The sequence below is a fragment of the Ictidomys tridecemlineatus genome, unplaced genomic scaffold (assembly GCF_052094955.1).
Source record: "Ictidomys tridecemlineatus isolate mIctTri1 unplaced genomic scaffold, mIctTri1.hap1 Scaffold_61, whole genome shotgun sequence".
Lineage (NCBI taxonomy): Eukaryota > Metazoa > Chordata > Mammalia > Rodentia > Sciuridae > Ictidomys > Ictidomys tridecemlineatus.
Window position 1 is genome coordinate 226,155 of NW_027524175.1, and position 22,043 is coordinate 248,197.

General features: G+C 35.4%; 1 pseudogene; it reads left to right on the plus strand.

Moving 5' to 3' along the window:
* The first annotated feature begins 429 nt into the window (after window positions 1–429).
* On the plus strand, window positions 430–1,278 carry LOC144374200 (coiled-coil domain-containing protein 71L-like; annotated as a pseudogene).
* The last annotated feature ends 20,765 nt before the right edge of the window (window positions 1,279–22,043 follow it).

Below are 22,043 nucleotides of genomic sequence, written 5' to 3' on the forward strand. Positions count from 1 at the left end.
TAAATTGTCCTTTATAAAATTTTTGTCTCTTGAGATTTGTATAGTATTTTAAAAGAGCATCATAAGGTCAAAACTGAATGAATATAGGTTGTTATTTTAAAGTAATAACATAAAGCAATAAGAGAATATAGGTCACTATAAAGGAATATATGGGTTATATGACAATACATTTTTTACTTGCAAATAATAAAATCAGAAATAGGTGAGACTCTCAGCTATTTATCCGTATCATCAAGGCTGGGGAGGCTGAGACAGGAGGACTGCGGGTTCCAAGCCAGCCTCAGCAAAAGCAAGGGACTGAGCAACTTAGTGAGACCCTGTATCTAAATAAAATAACAAAATAGGGTTGGGTATGTAGGTCAGAGGTCAAGTGCCCCGAGTTCAAGCCCTGGTACCAAAAAAAAAAAAAAAAAAAAGGGGGAGGCGAGAAAAGTAGCGAGAGACGCGCCGGGCTGGAGACACCAGCAGCGGCCACCACAGCGGAGCCAAGCCAGACTCGGGCGGGCTCGGCGGCGACAGCGAGACCAGGCGAGCGCTGGCGGCCTGGAGTGGCCTCTGATGCGGCGCAGCGTGAAGAGGCGCTGGCGCCGGCCCCTGGCTGCGGCTGCCTAGGGCGGCGGCTTTAGAGCGGGAGGAGGGGCCGGGCTGGAGGCGCGGGAGGAGAAGGTGGTGTGCTCCCGGTAGCAACTGTCGCTGGCCGACAGTACCAAGGCCATGCCTTCAAGCTGTTCATGCCCCGCAGCACGGAGTTCATGAGCTCGATGCGGAGCTCTGGAGCTTCCTCCGCAGCCTCAAGCACCACTTCTCCCCGCACATCCTGCGCAGCAAGGACGTCCACGGCTAAGCCTCCTGCCGAGCCCTGGTGCCTGACCCCCGGAACCCCTACCGCCCGCGGCCTGACGCGCCGGGCCGGCCCCGCGCGCGGACGCCAGGAGGAGGCGCCGCGGAGCCTGGGCGACCGCCGCGGGCAGGAGGTGGCCCTGGCTGCCCCCGCCGCCTCCACCGTCACCGCCACCGCTGCTGCCGCCGCCGGCGGCCCCCGAGGAGTCCTGCCTGGAGAAGCTCTCGGCGCCCGAGCCCTGCTTCGGGGGCCGCACCCTGGAGGAGACCTGGAGGGCATCCACCCCGACGCTGACCACCTTCCTCACCATCCGCGTCGGCGGCGACGTGTGGGGCGAGCGCAGCCTGGCGGCGGCGCGATGCAAGGCGCGCCAAGTCCTGCGAGTGGACCTGGAACCCGTGGTGAGGCTCCGCTACTTCCCGGTGCCCCGGGCTTGAGACGCCGCCCCGAGGGTGCCTCCTGCAGGTCCCCGCCCAAGATGGAGTTTCTGCTTGGAGAAATGAACGAGTGTCAGTCGAGTGTTTACAGACTCCACCAGGACCGTCCCCTAGTGCACTTTACGCTCGCGAGGAAGTCCCGGGATGGCCTCCCTACCCCGCGCCCCCGGGATGCGTCCCCGCGTCTGGAACTCCGGGACAGGTGTACCCTCTGCCGCCTCCCCGCACTGCGTCTGCGAAGGAGGAGACTGCAGGACTCACAGGGGAGGTCCCTTTGCTTCCGAACCCCAGATTGAGAAGTCTCCAGGACTATAGGGGCAGATTGGTTATCTCCCGTTCGGACTCTACCTCAGTGGTCTGGAAGTCCTCCGGAGAAGTCACTCTTTTCCAAAGGAATTTGTTTTCGTGCTTGTGTAATAAAAGCCAGAATTTGCTTGCTCTTTAACCCCCGCCTCCATTTTTCTTTTTGACTGCCACCCCTCTTTCTGGCCGGAAGATCAAACATGTTTTGTGGTGTTGCACTAGTTTGTGCTCAGGGTATTCTGAATCCCACTCGTTTCTGAATTTTTACTGAATTTCAAAGCTTTGACCAAGGATTTTTTTTTTTTGAGAGGTTCAAGCTTGACTGTTAGTAATGCAAGAATTTATATGGCTTTGATTTTCATGGGCTCAGTGATTACAAACAAAAGAGATGGAAAGTCCAATTGCTTAACGTTTTAAACTTACTTCCCCAAAGTAGTAGCCTTTATCTTTAAAAAGTAAGCATATCAGCCAATATGGAAAGAAAATTAGAAAGAAAATTAACATTCACATTATCATCAAGTATTGTTTAAATATAAAAAACAAATTTCATCAAAATGTCAACCAGATGCTGTGCAAAGCTTATCAGAGCATTTTATTCTCAACATCATAGTATATCGTGTTTGTTATATATATATTCATCCATATGATTTGACCAAATTAGCATAAATACAAACTTAAATTTTAGAATCAGCTTCTAACATTCAATGAATTTGTCTCATATATACATCTACCTATGAAACATTGAACGTATCTTTATACATATGTATGTATAATATTTACTATAGTATTTTTAGTATACTTGTAGTCCTTAAAATATCAATGATTCTACCCTTAAAATTTTGAAAATTAGAAACCTAAAACATGCAAATTAGGTGCTAAAATTTATCTAATAAAGTGCCATTTAAATGCACATATTTCAATGCATTAAAACTGTGATTAAAAAACTCTGTGAATGAGGATGACAAGAAATTTTTATATTGCCACATTAAGAATATTTCATTTTGTGTTTTTTTTTTCTGTTGGTAGGAAATCTAATTTCTAATCTCATTCCAATTTTAGGCTACAAAATTGTCATCTTCAAGCAATCTGGAATAACTAAACAAATAAAACAACCTAATAATTAAAAAGTATAATGTTGATATGTGTTTAGATGAAAATATACTGGCAATTCTCATAATGTAGTAAAAAATCAAACATACTTGAGTAACATTTGGTAAATGGCTTTAATCTGTTTACTTAGAAATCTTGCCACTTAACTTGCTCTTAATCCAATAATACAATAAGGAAAAAAAACAATGTAATAGAAATAAGAGAGACATCACAAATTGTGTGTTTGTGGATGGTTACTTGTTGTTCATTAACCAGATTTTAGGAGAGTGAAGTAGATGAGCATTTAACTATGCATACACAAATAGAAATATTATGCAACTTTAAATATTAGAAATTATTTTTTTTAACTTTTCAATATTTATTTTTTAATTCTCGGCGGACACAACATCTTTGTTGGTATGTGGTGCTGAGGATCAAATCTGGGCCGCACGCATGCCAGGCGAGCGCGCTACCGCTTGAGCCACATCCCCAGCCCTAGAAATTATTTTTTAAATACAGTAATTTTAAATGCATTTAACCTCCAACAAACATGATTAGATTTTGCTGTTCAACTCATTTGAACTAATACATTAAAAATTATTTCACACAACAAAAAAATCTTATTTAAAAATAGATTTTTTAAAAATTCCTAGCTTTTTTTAATTGCTCTTTTTTAAAACTTCAAGTATGCTTGAGAAACTGACTGTGGATCATGTACACAATGTAGGGTCAATGCTGTATTGAATTTCTAGACCATTTTCAGACTACCTTCTGGCAATGAAAGCATTTTGACCACTGAAACTCCCTATGGGTATATCTAACTATCCTGGTACAATGCACCATTCCCCATTATTGATTCTACAACAAACTGCTGTAGATTATTCATTGATTGAGTGTTTAAATATATTCTTTAGGAGCAAATAGAGGACTAATCTGTAAGCAGTCACATAAAATAAAAAGATTAGCAGAATCTTTACTTCAAAGATGCTTTGAGCTACAGCACTTAATTATGTGCATTCTTTGATTATATTGTGTCATATCCAGTAAAAATATGTAGGAATTCTATTTCTTTATATCACTTGATTCTTGTCTGCACTTCATTTTACCATGTAAGGAAATTAACTGATATTCTTGACATTTTTTTTCCTCTTATGCCTCGTTACTTTAGTGCACTTGAATGTGTCTAAATGATTTTTTGGCTTATTTGGGTTATCTGATTTCAGTTTGAATCTGATTGCCCATCTTGAAGTCAATATGGTTCATGTGGACTATTAAATAATGCCGTTTCTAGTTTGTGAAGTAAGATGTAAGAAATATTTTTGCCAAGTTTTCTTTAGCAAAACCTATCTTGCAACTTCTAAAATGTGGAGAAACATCTGATATAGTTGACTAGTATGTTAATAGGAAAGTGAAAGTATTTTATGATTACCTTTGGGCAGAGTGTGAAAAGAAACTTGGCATAGTGGCCTTTATGGTGAGGCATCCATTAATTGTTTCAGAAGTGAGTCTGTAGCTTAGCTTGTGTATAGTTTTTTTTTTAAAGAAGTCCTATTTGTTTGTTCTCTTGCCTTCATTTATATCTCATATGACACAAGTAGAGGAGGAAGCTAGGAGGAATTTTATCACCTTGATATATTTCTGTTTGATTTTTGACTTTTGGGTGCCTAAATGTGACTGGCACAACAAATAATAGTTTTTGGTATTTTTTACATTCCTTCCTAACAACCAGCAACTCATTTTCTATGTCACTAAAACCAGTAATGTCATGATTCTGAGGGCAAGCTTCATCATTGATAGTGCAAAGTGTTGCTGTTGTGGCGTGTATTTATTTTTGTTTGAGTACTCTATTGGACAAGTGTAACTTAAGCTAGTGGCACATACTTGTTGATTTTCTATGAGCAAATGTTAGTACTATTTTTCAGAAAACTCTTCAATAAAATCTTTTAAAATCATTGAATACAAAAAGTCTGAGCAATTTTGAACTCAAAAGGTTTTTTTGGTCGTTTTAAGGGTTGGGTTGCCACAGCACTCTTTAATTTGATAATTTTTAATGATTATATATACCTAACATTTGCTTTATTGGTGTGTTGAAATATTTTTTTGATAAACTGTTATGTCTTAATTGCATTAGAAAGCAATTATTTGTAGTGGAACTGAAGTGTTTCCCTGGACAGTTTAATGTGCATATGATTAAGATTTACAATTTGGTTGTACTTTGCTTTTTAACTTATTAACTGCAAATAAATTTTAGAGGATAAAAAAAAAGAAAAAAGAATTCCAAAGATGTTTAGAGAGGCTGAGATAGTCATTACATTTGTACTCTAAGATAGAGTAGGAAAAAGGGCAGAAAGACAGACTATTAACAAAGTAAGTTGACTGTACACATACTGCACACTTGATGCTTTAAAATATGATCTATTTTCACTTAATTGCTCAAATAAGTTAGTCACATTTGTTTTTTAACAGCCTCTACCCTTGGTATTCCCATACATGTCTGCATTCCAGAACCTGATTATTTTATGTTTTCTAGAAGTGGGCCTGGGTGGATGAGTTGTATTTAATTCAATTAAGTTGTATTTAATTCCTGAAGCATTTCTCATGATTTTAGAGTTCTAGAGTAGACCGTGAATAAACCAGTGGCTATGTACACAAAATGTTAAATATTTCTGTATGTGTTCTAAACTAACTCAAAAAGAAGTAGTTCCGTTTATAGTAGTTTAAGCACAATATCAAGGCTCAGAACCCTATTAATACCTAAAGGAAACTTGATACTGATTTCCAGAGCTATGAATTGCTGCCCAAGGCAGCAAGAGCCACCCTATTGCCCGACAGTAAAGGTCAAATATACAACTCAATCAATCCACAGCAATTATATACAGCTTAAGTCAAATCATCATCTCAATGGTTCGCTGGCCGTCACCTTTCAAACATTCCCTCTGGTAAATGCCAGGCATCATTCTGACTGGGCTGTGGCTCTCAACAATGCCAGGTAAAGAATGTCATCTATTCTACATAGCAAATCATAAAAAAAAAAAAACAATAAAATCACCTACTCTGAAATCCCACTTACAAGTCAGATTATATTGCTTTTTTTTTTTTTCTGTCTGGACACATTACTTCTATGTGATATTTTTCTTTCAGGTCACATTTTGCATCGTGAATATTGGACAAAAGGTCAAACAATGTGTTCATCAGATTCCTTCTGTTATGATGGAAGCATCCATTCAGCCTATCACACGGACTGTCCGCATCTACCCTGATTTCACATGGAATGATCAGGTAGAAGTGGAAAATATCTATATTAAACTAAAATGTCTGTACCTCAGATTTTACTACACCTCCCTACATCTTTCCTCAGAGAGCCTAGGGAACTTAACATTGCATCACTGGACACTATTTTAGTGGTTTCAAATCCATGAGAACTTTGCCATTTATTTTTGCCCTCTCTATTGACTCTCATTTTTGCTTACCAAAAATTCATTTTTAAATCATGATGTCTCTCAAAATACTGTTCTCTCCTTTTCTTAAACATTAGACTTGTATAGAAGGTATTCTACATTTTCTTTCTTGTCACCAGTTTCTTTTCTGCTGAGACCACTTCCTCAAGGATCTCTAATATCTGATTGACCAGTTGCCATAACCAGCAGATTTTTCAGTTATTTTTCTTCTCTGATTAGATAGCATTTTATACGGAATTCTTCACTAGAATGTCCTTTCTTGATTCTTATCATGTTTCTATTTCTACTTTTATTCCTCCTTTTCCTGCTTTAATACTTATATGATCTTCAATATCTTATATGTGTTTACCAACATACTGGTAAACATACATGTAAAAACCTACTTTGTATCCTCTTATTCTATCAATAGTTTTTCAGATATATCTTTTGACTAGTTACTGTGTTAGAAATTGTACATACAAAAGGCAAATAGGACTCAGTCTTCAGTTTCAAAAAACTAACTGGGGAAGGCAAGTAAATCAGAAACTGTATATAACAATGCTTACATCAAGTAGTCTTATAAAATTCTAGTTAAATGTATTTGAATACTTCCTATATTAGTTAACATTTGTATATCTTTAATGTAAATAAATTTTGTTCAGCAGTGTGTTCTAAAATCACCCATCTATGTTTTAATTTAATTCCACATTGTCATTAAAGCATTCAGACCTTTAATTCCTAAAGCATTCCTAATTCCTATTTTTTTCACAGTATATGAGCACTAGTTGATAACACCAAATTACAGTTAATATTTTTATAAATATGAAATTTTATATAAAATATAAAATTATATTTAAGTATAAGCTCATATTTGAAATTTTTGATTGTTTTTAAAGGAATGGAAGTTTCATTATTTTTGCACATGGTTTTCTACTATTGCTATTCATAATACATCCTAATTTAGTTTTATTAATTAATAGGAGAAAGTACTTGATTGTTTTTATAATTAACTCTCTTATAATGCTATTAGCTTCAAGAATGTAAAACCTAACTTGCCTCAGTCTGATTTACGTAAGGTAATATATCCTTTTGTACAATAAAAGGTCCACAGATCAGATGGGCCATAAGGAGGGACCAGTCTTGAGGTTAATAGTATTGTTCAAGGCCCAAGATCTTTCCACTTCTTTGCTCTGCCTCTTGCACAGTATTTGGGAGGAACCTGTGAAAGGACTTTTCATATGCCTAGAAATTAGTGCATGCTCTATCTTCACTGATGCAAATATTTACTAAAAAGAATGGAAAAGAAAATACCCTTTCTTTGTTTTTGTTTCCCTTTTATGAAACCTAAAAGCATTTTGTTTTCCAGAGCTCTATAAAAGTTCAACACATAAAAGGTTAGGAGCCTGACTTTTTTCTGTTGTGTATATCTTTGAAAAATTGATTTTTGAAGAGTCATACATCATGTAGCCAGACATATGGGAATAGTTAAAGATTAAGGTAAATAGACAAATTGAACTGCTTTAAATCATTTTCCTGGTTTCAGTTTTATGAAAGAGCTTATGAATAAAAGCTGACATTAAGCAATCACAATGGGCTCTTCTATATGTTTTGGACAGTGGTAAAGACTTTAGTGTCAGAAAGTGTTGCATCACCAATAGCTACATCAATTTGATTGGTGTCCAGATTTCAAAAATGTTACCTTGTCAAACCATAACCTTTTCCAAGTCTTTCATTTGTCATTGTTTTGTAGATTATATCATTTATTTTACATTACCTGTATCAGAAAGCATGGATTATGCATTATAAGATTTTTTTATTACATACTGATAGTTTTTATTTTTTTAATTAAATTAATACCATAGGCATTTGTGTTCAAGGAGACTAATCAAATATTTTGGAAGGAAGTTTGATTTCATGTAACAAACATTACTGTCACTTTACCTAAGGAGACCTTTGGTTCTTTTTTTGCTTTGGAAAAAGATATTTCAGAACCATTAGGAGAACATTTTTAATAAATTGAGTAAATATACTGAACATTTCAGGGTATCTAATACACTAATATCCTGTGGAGAAAAGCTAGCTGTTGAAATTTAAGGTAGTTCCTAGGAATTTGCACAGTGGCATGGTGACAAGCCCCTACTCTTATGAAAACTGCTATGGGATCTGTAATGTCCACACAGGAGAGAAAGGATGTGCAATTTTGTGGTCTCATTTGAAAGACCCCAACATAGTAAACTGCATAGAACTCAATTTAAATTTTTTTAAAGAGAGAGAGAGAGAGAGAGAGAGAGAGAATTTTTAATATTTATTTTTTAGTTCTCAGCGGACACAACATCTTTGTTGGTATGTGGTGCTGAGGATCGAACCCAGGCCGCACGCATGCCAGGCGAGTGCGCTACTGCTTGAGCCACATCCCCAGCCCGGAACTCAATTTATCTACCTCAGAAAGGAGAGAAGTCTTTGTAGCACCCGTAACCTATAAATCTAAGAAATTCTGTGAATATATGCCTTCATGTTTATGCAGCACCAATCTCCTTAAAAGTAATAAAAATAACAACGTCTATGATCATCAAGTTGATGTTGATAAAAATCCATTAACTTTTCATCATTATCATAGCTGTCATATCAAAGTAAAAATGTTTGTGGGGCGAGCTCACCTGCCCTGGTCCTGTGAAGAGGTAGATGAAAATCTTTTACATACCTCTTTGTTTGTTTGCCTTTTTTATAGTATGTGCTTGATTTTGGTACCACAGATGGTAAAAGTGTCATTTATGAAGACTATAAATATTTGCGCACAGATAGGTGAGCCCAACTTATAAGACATCCAGCTAACAGCCTTTTCCACAGTCTGAGTAAAGTGAGTGATGGAAATTAAAAAGCAAAAAAGAAACTTCTAGGAAATGTTGACCAAGTATTTTCTTGATCATGATCTTATTCTACATGAGCTAGCACTTGCATTTATGCCTCTCCTGGAGACTGATCCTTTATAAATGCATAATGTTTTCTTATCATTTGAAATACTCCAAATGTTACTAGAAATATGTATTAGAAATAATCTAGTGAAATTTGCTGAAACTCCTCAGGATATAAATGTATGAACTATTTCTCCTTAAGAAATTGGGGTATAAAGGAGAAAAACACCATCAAGTATATTTTGATGAATTTCTAGCATTTTTGTGGATTGGAAATCTCTGTGGAATTGGGTACTTCCAGCAATTTTATCCTCAGTCTTTCCTTATTTTCTCTCCAAGCACAAAACTATTTTGGTTTGACACTTTTGATTCAGTTAAAAGCTGAGATTTCTATTTTTTTTTAGATCAGGTTAGTTAAATCACTTTTTATCTGAATACAGTATGCTCGTGCATCAAAATATTATTATAAATTCATGCTCTCTTAGTCCTTCATTTTTATACAATTAGCCCATCAATTCAAAAATACATATACATCCTTTAATATTGAATATACATCTTCCTTGCATCTGTTCTTTTGGACAATGAAATCCTATTTTAAAATGCCTCCATACCCAGTGTTTTGCACATTTCCTTTAATTTTTCTCTAGGGGGACCATTTTAGTCTGATATACTCAAGACTGTAATGGAATTTATTTGTGAAATGGAGGTAGTTAAAACAAGAAAAACTTATTGATTTAATAATTTGATGGTCTCCTTTTTTACTCATCTTTATAACTTTTCTTATTATAACAAATCAGATTCATTAAAAGTTGTGATTCAAAGATAAAGTTCTTTTCCCCTGTTACTGGAAACAATGTAAATTCAATATTTTATTGTACATTTTGGCATCAAGTGTGAAATAACCTTTATCTTTAAGGTGTTGTCATTAGTTAAACTTTGCTCAGTTATTCAAGAAATTTAGAAAATTAAAATATATCCCAAAATATCCATAAAATTTGACAATGTAAAACTAAAGCAATACCCTAATAGTGTTAATGCACTATTAGAACTAAAAAAAAAACCTTGAATCATTTTAAATTTCTCCAGTATGCTTTATCACAGAATTATATTAAAACATTTTAAAGTTTAAGAGCACCTTTTAGGTCACTTGTGATGATAGATAAGCTTTTTAAAGTTTCTTAATATTTGCCATAAAGCAAGTGTCAATGAGCTTGAACTGCGTGCAAATGACTTTTTCCCACTTTCTACAGGATACTTCAAATCTATGGGCACTAGAGGGTGCTCTTGAAACTGATACTAACTAGGAGAAAACTAAACTTGTTCTTTAAATCAATACTATCAAGATCCAAATGTGTGTAGAATGAAATACTATATTGTTATTAGTTTTTGACATTGGGCTCCATGATTGTCTTTTGTATAACTTCCAAAATAAATCACAAAAACAGTAATTCAAGCTGAGAGCTCCACACTGAACTATTATTTGTTATTGAAATCAAGATTCTCCTCCTCCTCTACCCTTTTCAGTACTTTCCCTCTCTTTCTTCTGGAGATATAGATTGGTGATACATTGTTGTTAATGGTAAGGAAAAGGAGCTTGTCAGGCAATTAACATTTTCAATGCAATTTAAAGGCAACCAGCCACAAAATGTTGTTTCTTAAAACAAATGTGTCTAGAGACTGTGGTTCACCTTTTCCCTAGTGTTTGTGAGACACTGTGAGCATGCTTGTATGCTTGCACATGAGTATACACCATGCTTACATTGAAAAATATTGTTTTATATGAAAATTGAAGAATCTTCTCCCTTTCCCTGACCTCCTGTGGTTATTTATAAAGGCATCGGTGGTAGTTGCCTTTCTTAGATCTTCCCTGCAGGCATGATCAGATTCAAGCAGGTAGCTATTTTCCTTTAATTTTCCACAGCAAGCCAGTAATGCTTATGATTATTGTGAAGTCAGGAAAAGTTTAGTTTCATCAAGTGACATGTAGTGATACAATTATTTACTTAAGCACTTCTCATAAAATGTCCCACTGTAGAACCTAGTTTGTCAGATGCAGCTAAATATTAGCATCTTATATAAAACAAAAGTAATGTGGCCTCATGGAAAGCACAGCTGACAGCTCTCAATATGAGCAGAATGATCACTCTCAATTGTAATAGATTATGTAAGTACTGAACACAAACCCCCAGTCAATTCAAGAAAATAGGATGATGAAGGACTGCAAACTAATATGTTACAGATCTTCATTGATTAGACATTGATTAACCATTATTTTCCTGAATTACAAACAGCTAGTGGTAAAGTAACTGAGGCTTGTGATGTTTTTTTACATCTTAGACAGAGATGACCTCTTTATTCAGCTGATTGTGAGCTAATGCTAAACCAGGAGACAGCGACAGTTTGAAAATCCAGACTGATGTTGCTTTTTTTCTTCTTCTTTTTTTTTTAATAAATCCTCTCTGGCAGACTTCCTAGATTTCTTGTGTGTTTCTATTAGAGACAGATTTAACTAAATTTAAAAATGATCAGTCAACTTCCAAAATACAGAACATGTACCTGTGGCATAACTACACTTAAAGGGAAAATCATTTTATGGACTTGGTATTTACAAGCATATTGATCAGTGTTTATTGAAATTTTAAGTTAATTCTCTCTCCTCTTCAGTGCCATATTGGCAATTATAGACAATTTTAGAATGAACTGAATAGGAGTTTGTGTCTGTGGCTTATGTAAGCATACTGTTTTAGAAATATGTGAAATATGAATCATGGGAGGAAGAAAATGTATAATTTAATATTTGGTTCATATATAGTGGAATATTATGCACAATATCAGATTCATGTAGTGAAATCTTACAGAAGTATAGTAAAATTTCTTAAATCTATTTCAAAACATCTCTAATAATAAGCCCAATGTAAAAATTCTACGTTGGATTTTCAGGTAATTTTTTCTCTACTGCAATGAAAAAAAGAAAAAAAAGACAGTTACTGAAGTAAACTGGATTATTACTACATAAAACCAAATTACAATGAGACTAGCATCCTTTTCATTCTAGAGTATTCTATGCATTTTGAAGATTTGTGGAAAACATTATTTATAAGCATAAATAATTAATTTGTTCTGGCATTCTTCATAATAATAGTCATGAAGACTTTTGATGTTCCAGAAAGCTTAATAATTTGCTTCTCCATTGGAATTCGATTGTAAAGTAGCACTAATTAATATTCACTTAAGTGTTACAGATGTGTGATATATCAAGTTAGTTACCAAATGAGTAACTGTAGAAAATTTGTTCTGTGAAATTATATGAATTAAGATTAATGATTAAAGTGTCATTTTTAAAAATAAGAGAAATTCATTATCATTTCCAGTGTTGCAAGTCAATTTTAACATGTACATATTTTAGGGAAAAAGAAATTAGTAACCTTATCATTTAAATTAATATCGAGATGCATTCAATACCAGTCTTATTAGTTATCAAATTATTAGAGACATAATTGTAAAATTTCATTGTCTTTTGCCCTCTAATGCAATTGTAACTCTAGGTTAATAAATCAAATCTGTTCTTTATGAACATTGACAGCTTTAACATAATAAGTATATTAAAATACTTTTACTCAAATAATTTTTGTTTGTCTCACCTAAGATACTGGGCCTTTGTGTATGTACATATTAACTCAAGGCTTTTAGTTAAAGATATGCTGTACACTTTGGGATTTTAACTATGGGGCAGAGAGAAATATGCGAAATTCATTTCTAAATTTCAAATTTTGACTATTGAAAAGCTAGTCTTTGTTTAAGAAATCTGGCTGCACTCTAAAGGAAACACATGTTATGCTTTAATAGAGGAAGAATATCTAGTGAAAATATACATGTCTGCAACATTTTAGGAAAGAAACTAAGCATAACCTTGACTCACTGAATTGCCCTTAATTTAAAGTACATCAGTGGACACATGCTAATTATAAGTTGCCTCCTTAGTATTATTTTTGAGGGCTGATAAAAGTTTCCCCTTTGCTTTATATGGTGCTTAGAACTTAGGAAAGGGAATGTTGAATGGCTAGTGAAGCAAGAAAAAAGAACAAATGGAAAACCGTCCAACATCCATATATTCCAGGGGAGCTGAAACTCCAGAAAGAAGTCTAATAGTGTGCTGTTTCCTTGTCCATCTGTGTGCAGGTGAGAGTGCCACAGCAGGGGTCAGTGTGTAAATTTTAAAACCAAAAGCCTGGAGTGTTACAGAAGCAACAATGAACAATGATGTGATATTTCCACTTCAGCTTCCTTTTGGGGACATAAAAGCACCTCCTTTGGTGTTGGCTCAGTGTGTGTGCATGTGTGTGTGTGTGTGTGTGTGTGTGTGTGTGCATGCGCACATGCTCATACATGTGCATGTGCCTTTCTGTGGAGCTGAGTATGCTCCACTTTCTTCAAGCATATTTAATATCTTTACATTTTTAAATGAAAATGTAGCGGTCAATTTTAAACTGATTTGGATGGACAGCAATAAAATGCAAACCTCACTTCAAATTAGAATTTTCAGTGAGGATTTCTAATGCAAAGTAATTGCTGACAATAAGAAATTACAAATTACTAATTACTTAGTTCAATTAGACTTTTGTGCCTTTGTTCCTAAGTGGCAAGCATACAGCAACTCTTGCACTTTTATAACAATTAATGACACTAAAAATATTTAAACTGCCAACAGATATGAGTAAGAAGACATGAATTGAAACTTACCTAATTTACATACTATCCCTATTTTATATCAAGTAAATGGTATTTATTTTTTATGCTACAATTAAATATTACTGGTACAGTGAAATTTTTACAGAAATTCAAAGGGCAAAATATAACTGTTCAAAAGCTGGTCAGTGTTAATGTTCCCTTTTCTCTTATCACAGCAGTATTTCTTTTTAGAAGATTTTTAGAATATGAATTTCTATCTATATTATATCTGCAGTTATACATCAGTGTTAATTGAATAGCTGTACTTCTGCTTTTTGTTTTTTCTTCTTTATTGTCTATTCTGCTCATCTTTAATTTCCTAATGATCTATTTAGCATCCATATATTTTCTGCTTCTCTTCTTTCCCATGAGGCTAATTCAGGTGTATAAAAGATTTTTTGTAAGTTCAGCTCAATTTACTGTGTCTGCACTGATATCTTCTGGTTATAGCATACAGAGAAATTAATTTGACATTCCCAGTGCTATCACTTTTGGTTATTTTGATTTATTATATTATAAATATAATATATATAAATAAAAATATTATATATTTGCAAATATAGAATTTTAAAAAATGTTTCCAGTTATAATCAGAAAGATTTTTGTTTTCCTCTGTGTGTCAGCAGGTGAATAGACTACTGCAGATGCATGTAGAGTAAAAAAATGAGGAAGGCAAGGGATCCAATTATGTTTGTAATGATCAATTTCCCTATTAAGACTTTAAATATATTAATTCTTTTTTCAAAGCATGTAAAAATCCTGTTCATCTGTGAAAGGAAAATAAAAATTCTGATCAGTACTGAGGCAATTCACATGGTACCTTGTGCTTACAGAGTAAGGAAAATGTTTTTAGGTAACTAATCCAGCCATAAAAAGAAACACAAAAGGATGTTATAGAAAAACAAAATACAAAACAAAATACAATTAAAGTCTTCCAAATCAATCCATATCTAAACAAAGAATTGCATCAAAGATAAAAATGTTAAACTGGCTATTATTGTCCACTAGGAGTTTCTTTACCCCATAAGATTCTGCACGTGTCACTAGAAGTTCAGGCATCAGGAACTTCATTTCTTTTCTCAGTGTTTTGAAGAAGACTGCGAACATCCCATTAATTTCAAATTAAATGTATTTTCTTTATACTTAGTACTAGCTGTTTAAGATGGCATGTGTTTTGTCCTATTGCTACTAAGAGTTAATTGTAATTGGGTGAACAAAAATATTTTTATTCAACTGCCCAGTAAGCAACAGGAAAAATGTAAATATGTCTTGTTTTATTATATGAATGCCGGCATGGGGCAATTGAGTGACCCTAAGACTTAAGAAGAAACAGATTACTAGTGCTTTTTCCAGGGCTTTTACTTGATTTTTGCATTTCTTTCCCCCCTCACATCTGAGCAATGAAGCTGTTGTTTAGAAACAACATAGGAAACTAGAGTAAATGATGGCAGATATCTATCTTTTAAAAAATTTCCATCATTTCATCCAAGAATAATTCTTCATAATAGCAACATTTTCTGGAAGTGAATTCTCTGTCTTACATATAATTTTTATGTTCCATGTTTTCTTTATTTTTTCCCTTTTTTGTGCATTTCCAGCCAATACAGTCCCCAACCATCTGTCTTCTGAAAATGTGCATTTTATCCCATTTGATTCCATTGAGCCACTGGAAGAGGTAGAGTTTCATGTAAGAACTAGAAAAATTTTATAAGGCTGCAATTGCAGTGTTTCTCAGAAGGTTCACTATCATTTCAAAGAAACAATTTCTTATTTCATTTTTTCATCTTCAAACTGAGTTAACTTATGTCCTTCCCTGCCACAGCTTTTCAGTTAGTTACACTTCTATCTGGGTATACAGCTGAAGACCCAGCCGAGACAAGGGGGCTTACCCCTTTCTCCTGTACCCCCAAGGTGAGGTGAGCACATGTGCAGTGGATGCTGCTTGGCTTCTTCTCTTCCTTTACCCATGTCCCTTTCAGCTCAGCTATCCTGCCCTAGCTCCCTTGTAAGATATCTCTGGGCACTTGCCTCCCAGCTTGAGTACTGGTCTCCAAACCCCTTCTGTAGAAGCCAGGAAGAATATGTTCCTAGTGGCATAAGATCAGGTGGCAGCAAATTGATGGCCCCCCATGTGCCCTAAGCCTGAGTTCTCTATAGTGATAGCTGTCTAACTAAATTACTTATTCCACCTATTTTGTGCTGTAATGTCAGAAAACGTTATGATATGAATATAGAATGTCCCCCAAAAGCTCATCTGTTGTAGACTTTATCCTCCATGCAGCAATGTTCAGAAGTAGATGTTTGGAGAAATGATTAAATCCTGAAAGCTCTGACCTCACCAGTAGATTAATCCATGTGATGGATTAATAATTTGAATGGACTAGTGGGAGGAGGTGAAAATGGTAGGCAGTTGAGGCATGGTTGGAGGACGTAAGTTTCTGAAGGTCCATGAATTGCATATTGGCTAAGAGTGAGCACATTACAGGAGAATCACTTAATACCCAGGAGAGGGAGTAGGGAGAATGGGAGATGAAAAAAGAAGAAAATACCAAGAGGAGGAGGAAGGGGACAATTAAAGGAGTAGAAAGGAGAAGAGAATAATTTTATATGTTTTCTTTAAGACCGCTGAAATCAGTCTTTGGAATGAATAACTGACACTGAGAACCATGTTATTTATATCTCAAGTAAAAACTGAATCTCAACTTATCTCACATAAAAAAAATAGTTCAATTCACCATTAAATTTGGAAATGCCACTACGTTTCTCGAAAACAGAAAGCTTGATTCTATATCAGGTGAGGATCCAGCAAGTGACATTTAAAGATGCTTGCATACCTGTGACCCATCTGTTTGGCTCTCAGAGCTTCTCTGCACCTAGCTTTCAGGACTGTTCCCAAGGGAGTATCAGTGACCACTGTGTTTTGATTTCCTCTGCAAATCTTCAGCTGCCTCTCTTCTCCAATTCACTGCAACACACTAATGGGATGATAAAGATAGTGCTTCTCCCTCCAACTGATTGAGTTGTGTTTACTGGGCTATAAGATGGCAGAAAGCAAATTAGACACTGAAACTGAGAGGAACACACTTGGCCACATATTAAGATATTCTGGAAAAGGGTTAGTTCACCTCCAGAAACTTCACCCTACTCACCACTTTGGAGAAGCACCAATATATCCTGTCCTCCCACTTTCTTATTTTTGGAACCCTGTTCCCTCTGCTTACAGTGCATTTCCTGGCTCCATCCCTTCTCTGGGTAACACCTATTGTTCCAGGTGTCTCAGCAAAGAAGTGACTTCGCCAGGGAGCATCTCCTAACTCCTCAAGAGAGTGATCAGCCCCTTAGCACCTAAAATCATGCCCACTTTTTGATTGCTCTTTTCTTGTCTCTGCCCCCAAACTGATTGCTACTTAGGGGCTACTTAGAGATACTCAGATAGTGGATAATAAATAATTCAACTTGTTTTATCTGAACAAATTCATGTTATTTTATTTTACATCAAATCATGGAGAAAATGACATCTGCCCTTAGCAAAGGGCAAAAAGTCAAAGGCTTCTAAGATTCATTCTGTGTTACAATAGAACACATCTAAGCACCAAAAACAAAGCAAATGTTTTGCAAGAGGTAATTAGAGAATTTTGGAATATATTTAAGGAGATTTACCTTTAGCTTCTTGGCTGTTGCAATGTTTAATTCAACTGGTTGAATTTTGTAGAGAAAAAAACTTTGATGTACTTAAAGCAGTTTTAAAGAAATGGGGGGCCTTGGGGAATGAAAGCAAAGAAAAACAATGCAAATGTAGCATCTTTAAAGAATTATAAATTAGCTAGAAGCAATATCCAATTAGAAGTTTCCAAGTTGTCACTATGTATTTCTAGCTCATCAGCACGTCTTGCATATTCCAAAATAACCTCTTATACTACCCTCTTTTTCCCAAATTGGGGAAAGAAAGATGACATCTGGACTCAAAAATAATAAGTAAATGGTTTCTTCTTAACAAGGGTAGCTATCAGCTTTGCATATTCTTAGAACTGAAATTAGCTTTGGTCTACTTTCAATTTCCTAATGATTTAGATGCAAAATGTTTTTTTTCCCTTTTGAATTTCAAATAAAGAGAGTTATCATTATAAATAGCTGATAACTAGCAGGTTTTATTGAGCTGGTGAAATGTAGGAGTCTTGCCAACAGCCTCTCTGATGTGGAGATCCAGAATGATTCACAGAGGAGATGAATGGCTTCATTAGATACTGAATCAGGAGTCAGAGAGATGATGTCCATTTTATCTCCCTGGTTTGTGGCTAGGAGATTCTCCAAGGAGCAATGAGCTCAGGCGTTCATTTAATATCAGCCATGCCAGAGGCCTGGACACGTTCCATAAGACAAACAGATGTGGACAAGCCAAAGTCAATGCTAACCTTCAATTTCATGTTGTGGGAAAAACTTTCCTTGATGGTCATGCTAGAAATATTTATACTGGGTTTTTTGTACTATAAAGGCCAAAGGTCAGATATTTTCATGTTTGTACACTTAAAGTAAACATAAATGTTTAAGATAAAATATTTAGGATAAATATTCTAAAGCTTTACAAAAGCAATCATTGATTGTGGTTGATGGAAAAAAAATCAGTCATTATTTTGTACCTCCTTTTGTTTGGATCTCCCTTCCAAGCCATGAAACTCAGGTAAAGTTTTACTTCTTATAACTAGCTCACTTCTTATTCCATCTTCTCCAAGGACAGGGAAAAGATCTGTAATTTCTATCACCCATACCCTTCCAGCTTGCAATTTCTGTGATAGTTGCTGACTTTGGGAAGTCTTCACAAATTTCTCCTGGGATAACAATTTTTGATAGATTTTTAAATTTAAATATACTTCTAAGACATCTCCATGCAGTCATTTGTTATATCATGTAATAATGATGCAACAAGCCACCTAAAGTCAGAATTTAGTACCTACTCATAGGTAAGCATGATCAGACACTGGATTCCCAATAGTTAATGAAATTACACATTTTCATTGGTATCTACACATTTTATGATCCCCTATAAAAGTGGTTCACTTTTATCTGTATTTTATTGATGCTTTAATTTTGTATCATCTTACATTTCAGTGACTTATAGACATTTCAAATATAATATTTGATAGATATTACTTTGAAATCAAGCAAGATGGATTTATCTTACTTTAAAATGGGTAAATCAAAAATAACTAGTGAAAATTTATGTGGTTTATTATTGAGTGACATAGATAAATTTCAGTATAGGCACTAAGGGTTTGTGTAATATTTTCTTCTTCACCCATAAAATATGGAAAGCACTCACAATAGAGATATTATCTATGGTTCACAAATGACAAAGGGATTATGAATATATTAAAATCATATTGTAAATGTCAATTGCACAATATTCTCATTTCCCATATCATTTAAAAAATAATGCCTGAGTTTATTTCTCTGTTTATCATTATTGTTAATTTAGTCTGAATGTATTTTCATGGAATCTGAAATCATATTCTGATTTTAGTTAATAACAGATAATAATATAATAATAAATGACAAAAACAGAGATAAAACTATTTCTAGTAAGGTATTTCAGGAAATAATCCATGTTGTCTTTAATTCATGACCAATTACTAAAATATATGATCTTTTTAAAAAGAAAAATGGAGAGAAAAATCAGAATAAATACTCTTAGTGAAATAATTTTAACTGAGTCCTTCCCAACTGACTATACATCAAAATTCCCTGTGGGCAGTTTATAAAACCTACCCAAATACTGCAACCAGAGGTTTCTTCTGTAGACCAGAGATGATCCTGGCAATCTGTATTTTTAAGAGCTTCTACATACTTTGAGGTACTACAAATTGGGAAATCAACTTTTCATGGCTGGAGACCAAAAATGTTTGATCATAACTGCCATTTATGGTTCAGAGATACTGGAAAAACAAGTGTCACCTTCATGACACACATGCATAAGTTGAAGGAAAAGGTACTTTTCTTTTTAGGATGATGTAGGATATGAAGTGTTGAACGCTGATACCAATATGAAGTTGGTATTCAGGAAAGTCTGCCTCCTTTTTTCTTACTCCCAAAGACTGGCCCTCACACTAACACCAAAGTGCAGCTTCAGCTCTCTGACTTGCTAGGCTCCCACCTCCAGCATAAAGAAATGCCAAAATAAATGTTCTGTCCATTTCAGCTGATGGATCTTTCTAGCCACTAGGCCACCTGCATGTCTTGCAGGGACTTTCCAAATGCCATTAAAAATGATTCTGTAAACCAAATAAGTCCAAAGAACTTCTGTGGTCCTGAAACAAGGGTTCCAGGAAAGACAACATATTTAATGTGGGTAAGTTGAAAAGTAGTTCATAAAGAAATGATTATCAGGAGTCTATGGAGATAGCAACAGTATCCTGGAGGCCAAGATGCAGGTAAGGCAGGACACAGGCTGCCTGTGGCAAGAAGGGCAGAAAAGGAACAGGCAACTCAAACCTGGAGACTCAGGAGGCCCCTTCACAGGAACTGTGACACAACTTGTCCACAGTGACCTTTAGGAAGAAAGAACAGTAAGTCCCCACCCTCACTCTCCTCTTTCCTGATCCTTGATTGATGAAGCTCCCCATTGCTCAGAGGTGAGGGTCAGCTTCCCAGGGAACAGAACAGCCATAGCTGAGAACTGAGAGTAGACAGGAGGAGACGTGAACACATTCTCCCTAAGCCTAGTGTTCCAGAGTATCACAAAGAGCATGGTTTCTCACCTGAAGCCATTAAAATAGTTCTAATGCTTACTTATATCTTTTGAAAGCATTAAGGAAATCCAATTAATAACAAAAAAACATACATTTTAAATTGTATTGATTTGACCTGAGCATCTCTGTCTTTCTCATTCCTTCCTCGAAAACACCCTCTGAAATGAAGTTCTCACCACCCTTAAGTTGGCCATTATTTTTTCTTATAAGTACACAGTAGCTAATTCTGGACCCCCCCATCTCAGCCAGTTCCACTACAGTTCTTGCCCACTGCACTTCTGCTGTCCTGCAAGTGCTCAGAAACAACTGGTAGTTTCATTATCTGAGCAAACATCAGAAAGGTGTTTTCTACGAAAACCGTTGACTTATACTCTTGTTTATTTCTCTCATACTTAGTAAGAAAACAGAAAAAATCTGAAAATAGCTCAAGCAAAAAGCAAATTGTCTTCTATAAACCAGAGTAGGATTGCTTTTTCATATATGAAATGTAAATATTGACTGTACCTGACACGTGCTTTGGGACTGGTAGCATTCTAAGCTTTCTCAGATTTCTTTCTGTTTAATTTTCATAAAATACCCCTGTGAAGTAAGTAGAAATTGCTATTTCTTTAACACTGAAAAAAATTAAATGATTTCATAGAAAAAAACACAGCTACTAAGTGAAGAATTCCAAATTGGAATCCAGAATATATTCAACATAAATATACTTGTCCCTAAGAATTAAAAACACTGAAAAAAGTGAAAAGTATTTATCGACCAATACAAATATTTTCACACCAAGACAAATACTCTGTTTTTAAACACACCAATGGAGATTTATAGAAAAAATATAAGAAAAAAATATTTGTTTGTTTTGTACACTGTCACTTATAAAAATTAGTGAAATAATTGAACATAAGATAAAATTGTAAAAACAAGATAAAATTGAAATATTTGGAAGTGCTAATGACCTCACAAAAAAAAACTAAAAAGACTACTGCAAAATATGATTCAACTGGTACAAAATGAGAAAAACTGTGGACAATTTCTCTCTAATATGGAGCAACATGTAGACTTCTTAAAAGTAACTGGCAAATTTAAATAGAACTTGCTAGAGATCCTAGGGATGAGGAAGATAAAGGTCAACTTTCTTTTTTTAGATGAGCAGAAGAGGCTGACCTAAAGACAATAACACACATTGGCTATTTCTGTGATGTCCCATTAAGACTATTCACACCAAAGAATGTCCAAGATGCAATTAGGATGGAAAATACAGAGAATCAACTTTTTTGAAGGTGCTAACAAAATTCACCAGATCGGTGATAGATGTTAAGTTATGAACTAAAATATGTAATTTAAATGTCCAAGGGCAAGAATCAGAATCTCTATAGGTAATCTGATCATCCCAAATAGACAAAAGATGACAGAAGCAAGGATCATAACAATAGTACATTTCATAAATTAACTGCCTCCTATAAGCAAAAACAACTAGGAGGGGAGGCTGAAGGACCTGAGCTCAACAAGTAAGATCCATCATCATGTTTGGCTGGAGCAGCCATGGAAGATACAGGTAG